Genomic DNA, 8,781 nt, shown 5'->3' with positions numbered 1-8,781 from the left:
ATCTACATCAGGTTCAGGTGTAGATGAGACCCGTTGGGTGCAATTCACTGGGTGCTGCTCCTTTAATAAGAGTCCTTTGTATTGGAGAGCTGTTGATTAAAGAGACAAGTAATCGGCTTCCTTCTCCCTCCCCCATCACATCCAACAGACAACAACAGGACAACTGTAGGATGGTCACTACAGAAAATCCCATTCAAAAGCAGGTGGGGAAGGGGGGCACACAGCTATAGCCCACACTTATTCTGAAATCCAGCTGTGTCTGTGTAAGCAGCATTTTGCCAGAAACCAACCTCAGCAGGAAGCCCCTTTCCTTGTCACTTTAGCAAAGCTATATTGTCACTAACTTTTAAACGAGGCACCCCCATGCTCTACTCATCTATGGCCCAAGCACACCTTTCAAATCTTTTCATCACACAATACCTTGCTAACTTGTTGGTTTTTTCCACAGATCAAAGAAGTAGAAATGAAGAATAAGTAATTAACAGATGACCAGATCTCTTTCCTACCTTCCCCTTCAGTAGTCTCACAAACAAACCGTGTGACCAAACTGTGTGAACAAGATAACACCTAGAGGAAGATCCCGAGGAGTTGACAAGCCTGCACGCAGTAGGGGATGGCAATGACTCTGACCCCTTATCTCAGTGGTTAACTGAGATTGATCTCGGGTGGCCCGCAGTGGCTTGAAGCGGGATCTCAGTTCCACAACCAGGGATTGAACCCAGGCTGCGACCATGAAAGTGCCAAATCCTAGCCACTAGACCACCAGGGACTAGTAGCTAGGAGTAGCGCCCTGGCTCTTTGTCTGCTTTGAAGAAGGAATTCAGCAAACAGATGGAAAGCAGCGAAACAAGTAACGTGTTTATTAGGAGAAAAAATGTATGTGTGGATAGACACACAGGTGGGCTCAGAAAAAGAGCCACGCGCTTTTGGGGTGGATTAAATCACTTATATCGGGGCAGTTCTGCTGGGTTTCCTCTGGTCAATCATCTTGCTTTGTCTGGCTTTGAGTCCATATTTGGTCTGGCTCAGGGTCCTCCCCTGTGTGCACAGACGTCTTGTAGCCAAGATGGATTCCAGCGTGAGGGTCTCTCGGAAGTTAGAACGTATTATGGCCTGGCGCCCCCTCCCTTCTCTGACCCATGAGGAACCTTTCTGTGCATGTGTAGGGTGGGAGGTCTCCTTGACCTCAAGAATGAGAAATATGTGCTCTCTTTATCTTGTATCAAAGCAGGACTCAGATCCTCCTTGATCCTGTCATTATCTTTATCTTGAAGTATCTGTCCACAGGAGACAGATTCCAGCTGCTCAGCCTGGGCCCCATCTATCTCCTGCCTCAAGATTACTTCCCTTTTTCCCTTTAAAACTTTCATGTTCGAACAAACTCTTCAGAGGTCGTTTTTGGGGACACTGAGTCCACCATCTCCCCAGATTGCTGGCATTCTGATTAAAAGCATTTTTCCTTTCTACCAACATCTGTCACTCTCTTGAGTACTGATTTTTGAGTGGTGAACAGCCAGACCTGATTCAGTAACATCTGGGCTTCCAATTCCTTATCAGGACTCTCAGGGGGTTGTGTCCTGTGAATTCCAAATTCTGAAACACATCTGGCTCCAAGGATGTGATAAAGGACGGTAGACCTGCACTCATAGACTGTAAGAAAAGGACCTGATAAACACTCACGTTGCCTGTTAACAATGGTGCTCTTCAGATGATGCTGTTGTTGCTTCTGTTTCCCCATAGGGATCAGTCTCCAGGAAATGGGACTCCAAGCAGCTCAGAGGCAAGACTGTTCCAGGACCAAACGATCCGTCCCTGAACTGACAGATCATTTCCTGAAATAGCCAGAAGAATAATGAGTACAGTCAAGTGGAGCAGGACAGAGCTTGGTCAAATATCTCATATTCGCCAGGCGCTGTGCTAAAGGCTTTATCTCATTCAATCTTCCAGAAACTTAGCGAGGTAGGTATTAACATCCCCCATCCATGTCAGCTCATTTGTCCCCACGTAGATGAGGAAATTGAGGCTTAGAGATGCTAAGCAGTGTGCTCAGGTTTGCAAACTAGAAAATCATAACAAAAATTGTGACGCAACTTTCTCTGTCAATTTTCTCATCTTTGCTATTCTGGTGGAAATTTAAAATTCTGATTTCTCGACTTTGTTCCATGAAAACTGAAAGCGTTAAGACTGCTGTATTGTTACAATGCCAATTTCCTGTTCAGATACTGTACAATAGATTTGCAAGATGTTACCATTGGGAGAAAATGGGTAAAGGGTACATGGGATTTTTCAGTATTATTTCTTACAACAGCATATTAATTTAAAATTATCTCAAAGTAAAAGTTTGATTAAAAAAAAAAAACTAAAACTGCCCTACAAAGATGGTTTCTCCAGACTTCTTTTATACCTTTTTGAGAGATGATGCAGTACTTTGGCAATGCAATGAGAAAACTGAAGGGTGATGTAATAGTGAGGACTTATTTCATTATTACTTCATTGATTTATGCATTCCATCCTTCTTCTGTTTTCCTGTTATCTTAGTATTTCTTAAGCATAGATTGGAATTATTAATAATGAAGTAATTTATAGAATGATAAAATAGCAAAATATTATAACACACAGAAAAAGATCCCCAAAGCTTGCTTAGATACTAAAAGGTAGCTGTGATCTCTAAAAAGATCCAATAGACCCATACGATAACTGCTAAATAGAATGATAGATTTTAGATAGATGGATGAATAGATAGATAGATAGGTAGATAGATAGTAGATAGAAAATTTTTTCTTGGTTCCTTGGAACAACTTTAATGAAGAATAAAAGTCATTGAAATATCAATCCCTACAAATAATTAAAATCCCTCCAGAAAGCAACTCAGAAACTAAAATTGGGTCTAGTGGTCCTTACGGTGTACTGAGGGTTAAGACAGAATCCAAACGCTTAGCTTGGCCAACAAGGCCCTGCATGGTCAGCGCCTGCCCCCCAACCTCCCTGGCCTCTTTGTGCACCTTGACCCTCTCACGCTCTCTGCACCAGCCACACCAGCCTTCTCCCCAGTCTTGTTCAGTCTTGTCACAGGGCCACTGTACAAGCAGGTCCCTCCATCTGGAGGGACGTCTTTGCTGACCGCCTAGTTAAGGTCAGTTTCTTTTTCATAAGCTTTTACAGGATAGAGTTAATTACCTTTGGAGCACTCCCTCCATCTGTAACTATTCATTCACTACTGGATTTTTTTTATTGAGGTCTGTGTCCCCTGGGAGACCAAAAGCCTGTGAGAGGAGGGCTGTTCCCGTTTCCACACATCACTGCATCCACAGCTGTCAGCAGTAACCCACATCCTCCCTGAGATCCCTCTAAAATTATGAAGAGAAATAAAGTACAAGCCAGAGGATCAAAATGGCAAGATGTGGGTCCAAGGTAGCCTGCAGATCTGCACTGTTGGTTCATAGTGTTTAGAAAAACAATGGAATTTGTGTTCATTTAAAAATCAGAGATTTTCACACTAAAATTTGAATTTCTGGCTTCTCTTGATTAAAAAAAAAAATTCTGGGCCCACATTCCCTTGAACTTTCTAGAGCTGAGCAGTGGCTGCCCCAGTTAGCAGGGCATCTCTCTTCAACTCAGCTGTCTACCACCAGCCTGCTTCCATTGTCCCTATTTCTTGCTGCAGGGATGGAGCTATAAACTCCATAGAGCCCCAGGGAAGCTTGGGACTGGGAATCACTGTGCTCTTTAGGGATCATGGTAGGTGTTTTAAATAACCATTCATTGAAAGAATAAATCAGTGACCATAAACATCTGTGTGGTATCCTGCCACTATGCCATATAGCTGCAGTGTCACATGGAAACACATGGTGACAGTGTGCTCTCAGAAATTCACAGATTTATTGTAGCTGGTAATGCTTTGCAGTAAACGGGATGAACTGTCCTACAAACCCTTTTTGTTTGGTTTTCAGTTCTTGATATGCTTGTTTGTTTGTTTGTTTGGTGAGATGGCAATGTAATCCTGTGTCCAAACAAGCACTTTCTCAATTTTTATTGCTAGCCAGACTTCAAATTCAGGACCATATGAGTGTGTGTGTCTGTAATTAGGATGCGTATAATATTAGGATTATATAAAATTAGGAGATATGTAAAATTAGCGTTATGAAATTTGCATCTTAAATATATACTAATAAATTTACAGTGTGTATAAATAAAATGAAGATATGTATATATAGTTAGGATATATTTAAAAATTAGAATAGAGAGACAGAATTAGGGTATCTGTATACATGTTTATATATGATATATATATACGCATTCTAATTTTGTATATCTTCTAATAGTGTGTGTGTATATATATTTATATATATATTCTAATTTTAGGTATATATTTGATTAATTGAACATATGTAATTTACATATTATATATACTTAAGCTATATATAATATAACCTACTACATATAATATGTAAATTACATATATGTTCAATTAATATATTATTTATATATAGTTAAGACATGTATAAAATTAAGATACATGTATATAATTGAAATATATATATATAATTTAAGATATATAGTTGGAATATATAGAAGTAAATAGGATATATATACATTTTGGGATATAAAAATAATTAGGAGATATATATGTATATCAGGTTGAACCATAGGAAATTGAAGATTGCAGCAGATATTCAACTGTTTTTGACCTACAAAAATGGCAATTTCATATAGTCAAACCTAATATTTCAAATGGGCCAAAATAATCATATCTGTTGGAAAATAAAACTCATTTTGTACAGTCTTCCCTCAGAATACTCTGTTGTCTGTTTCTAGTTCCAGTGTCCCCAATCTGTCAATGATTTGAAAAACTGGTCCCTGATCATACTGGTGAGCAACTCTAACAGGAAACCAGGATCCAATGAGGTTTTGCTCTTCCCATGTGGGAGGTCACAGGGTGCTGTTTGTGGGAAAGAATATTATTTCATTTTTCCATTATAGGCGGACCTCATTACAGATAGTGTGTTTTTTACTAATTGAAAGTTTGTGGCAACCCTGAGTCGAGCAAGTCTATTTTTCTAGCAGCATTTGCTCACTTGGTGTCTCTGTGTCACATTTCGGTAATTCTCACAATATTGCAAATATTTCATTATTATATTTGTTACAGTGATCTGTGATCTTATTTATTTATTTATTTATTTATTTATGGCTGTGTTGGGTCTTCGTTTCTGTGCGAGGGCTTTCTCTAGTTGCGGCGAGTGGGGGCCACTATTCATCGCAGTGCGTGGGCCCCTCACTATCGCGGCCTCTCTTGTTGCGGAGCACAGGCTCCAGACGCGCAGGCTCAGTAGTTGTGGCTCACGGGCCTAGTTGCTCCGCAGCATGTGGGATCTTCCCAGACCAGGGCTCGAACCCGTGTCCCCTGCGTTGGCAGGCAGACTCTCAATCACTGCACCACCAGGGAAGCCCTGTGATCAGTGATCTTTGATGTTACTATTGTTATTGTTTTGGGGCATCACACACCGTGCCATATCAGATGGCAAACTTAATCCATAAATGTTGTGTGTGCTCTGACTGCTCTCTCTCCCTCTCCCAGGGCCTCCTTATTCCCTGAGACACAATACTGAAATTCGGCCAATCAATAGCCCTGCCATGGCCTCTAAGTGTTCAAGTAAAAGGAAGAGTCACACATCTTCATTTTAAATCCAAAGCTAGACATGATTAAGCTTAGTGAGGAAGGCATGTCAAAAGCCCAAATAGGCTGAAAACTAAGCCTCCTGCGCCAAACAGTTAGCCAAATTGGTGAAAGCAAAGGAGTTCTTGAAGGAACTTAAAAGTGCTACTCCAGTGACCACACCAATGATGAGAAGGTGAAAGAGCCTTATTGCTGATATGGAGAGAGTCTGAGTGGTCTGGATAGAAGATCAGACCAGCCGCGACATTCCCTTAAGACAAAGCCTAATCCAGAGCAAGGCCCCAACTCTCTTCGTTTCTATGAAGGCTGAGAGAGGTGAGGAAGCTGCAGAAGAAAAGGTTGAAGCTTAGCAGAGGTTGGTTCATGAGGTTTAAGGCAACAAGCCATCTCCATAACATGAAAGTGCAAAGTGAAGCAGCAAGTGCTGATGTAGAAGCTGTAGCAAGTTATCTAGAGGATCCAGCTAAGACATTCATGAAGGTGGCTACACTAAACAAGACCTCAGATAAACTCTTCTTATTCACAGCTTGCTGCATTAAGTTTTCGGTTGACAAATTCAAGCATCCCTTCCTCTGGGACGCGGTGTGAGCGTCCACTGGGCTGATTTGGTTGCTGCTCCTCTGGCCCCCCCAGCCCCTGACTTACCCTCTCTCGGCAATTATTAAAGGCTGTTTGAACTGTTGGCTTATGCATGTCTTACTCACTACAGGGTGAGCTGTTTTGGTCATTTTGTTTTGATCCCCACTGTCTGGTCAACAGAATTACTATTTGTTGACTGAAGTAATAAATTACCATTACTGGGTTAGCAGCTTTAAAAAAGAGTACTACTACTACTACTACTACGATTATCATTACACTATTGCTACTATTACTATTACTACTACTACAACTCTGTTTTCTACTTACAGTGGCTCAGATGGTGCTATTTCCATTAGCCTCTGCAAGGCTGGATTTCACAAGGATGCTTTGCTGCTTCCTCCTGTGAAGTCGTGTGTAAGAAGGGAGCCACAGATTCAACAACAACAGCATGGGCTTCCTGAACAGAGGTGTGGCCAGTCTTCTTGAACTCACCCCTCTCTCTAGGTCTCTCCCAGCTCTCTGGAGGGTGGGGGCCCCCATACTTCAGGATGAAGGCATTTTGACCAAGCACCTCTGAGTGCTTAACGTTGGGCAAATTCTGCCCTGGTAAGTATCACATACCTGGCAGAGCAGGTGGTAGTGCTACTGGACATACTGGCATACATTCCCCAGAGGCAGCTGTCAGGAGGCTCCACCACCTCACTCCAGGGTTTTCTGGATAATCCATGATTGCAGAATATAATGTCAATATATAAATATCAACTCTATTCCTATATACTAGCAAAAACAATTGGAAATTGAAACTAGATAAACAATGCCATTTAAAATAGCATCAGAAATATGAAATGCTTGGAGATAAATCTGTCAAAAGATGGATGTATAAGACCTGTGCCCTACAGAACATTGCCGAGAGCAATGAGAGAAGGCCTGAATACGTGGAGAGGTTTACCATGTTCATGGATTGGAAGTCTCAATGTTGTTAAAGACTGCAGATACTTTGAAGCTTCGACTTGCTTTTACCCAGCTTTATCTCACTCTCTCTCATTTGTCTTTGTATCTTCAACGTGTCACTCTGTGCCTGGCACCAAGCAGGCATCCAGTGTTCAATGAATAAGTGAACAAGGAATAAGGGAATAAATGAGCAGGTAACAGGAGGGGTCACAACTGCCTGGGAGAGTTAGAAAAGCCCCCTTCAAGGTGGGCTAGGAATTCTATAAGCTGAGATGAGAGGGGAACATTAGACACAGAAGTCCTCTTATGAGCGGGTAAAACTGCATTCATCTGCTGTAACTTGGGGATCAGTTCCTGCCAGACAGTGTCTGCAGACACCTTGGGAACACACCCTGAGCTCTTGTTCTGAAGGACCTTCCACTCTGTGTTAAGGAATTTCTATTTCATTCTTCAGAATAAAGATGGGGGAGGGCACATTGAGTATATTTAGTTGGGGAGTTCACTCACTCAACATTTTGAAATATTTATCCAACACCTGCTCTGGGCCAAAGCTTGGGCTTAATTCTGGGATAAAACTGGTGAAGACAGAAACCATCCCTGCTTCAGTTATAAAACAGTTGTAGCTAATGATGGGAACCATCTTTGTGCCAGGCAGAGTCAAATTCTCCACCTATGCTCTTTACAACAGTCCAATGAGATAGTTATTACTATTAACTTCACAAAATGTGAAGAAACGGTTAAATTAATTAAGAAATGAGTCCCACTTAAATGCAGGCCAACTGACTAAAACAATTTTATTGAGGTGTAATTAAGAAAAATTAGAAGCATGCATTTATCTTTTTTTGCTGTACAGCAAAGTGATTCAGTTATATATACATATATTCTTTTTCATATTCTTTTCCATATGGTTTGTATATACAGTAAGGACCTTGTTGCTTACCCATCCTATATATAATAGTTTGCATCTACTAATCCCAAACTCCCAATCCTTCCCTCCCCCACCACCCTCACCCTTGGCAACCACAAGTTTGTTCTCTATGTCTGTGAGTCTGTTTCTGTTTCGTACATATCTTCATTTGTGTTGTGTTTTAGATTCCACATATAAGTGATATCATATGGTATATGTCTTTCTCTTTCTGACTTCACTTAATATGATAATCTCTAGATCCATCCATGTTGCTGCAAATGGCATTACTTCATTCTTTTTTATGGCTGAGTATTATTCTGTTGTATATATGTACCACCTCTTCTTTAACCATTCATCTATCGATGGACATTTAGGTTGTTTCCACGTCTTGGCTATTGTAAATAGGGTAGCAGCACATATTTAAAAGGTACAGTGTGATAGGTTTTAACAAATGGATGTACATTTTGACATCACCCACCAACAAGATACAAAACATTTCCATCACCTCCAAAGGTTCCCTTATCCCTTCCCAACCATTGATGTGATTTTGTCACTGGATGGGATCTCTTTGAGGGCGAGAGAGTGGGCTCTTGTTCAACACTCGGAAATGAATTGTCCGAGGAGACACAGCACTGACAAAGCGAAAGACTTTATTGGAAAGGGTCCCTCA

Source organism: Stenella coeruleoalba (genome assembly GCF_951394435.1).
Source record: "Stenella coeruleoalba genome assembly, chromosome: 5".
In the NCBI taxonomy this organism is placed as follows: Eukaryota; Metazoa; Chordata; class Mammalia; order Artiodactyla; family Delphinidae; genus Stenella; species Stenella coeruleoalba.
The sequence above is the reverse complement of the archived record's forward strand: the minus strand, read 5'-3'. Positions refer to the sequence as shown.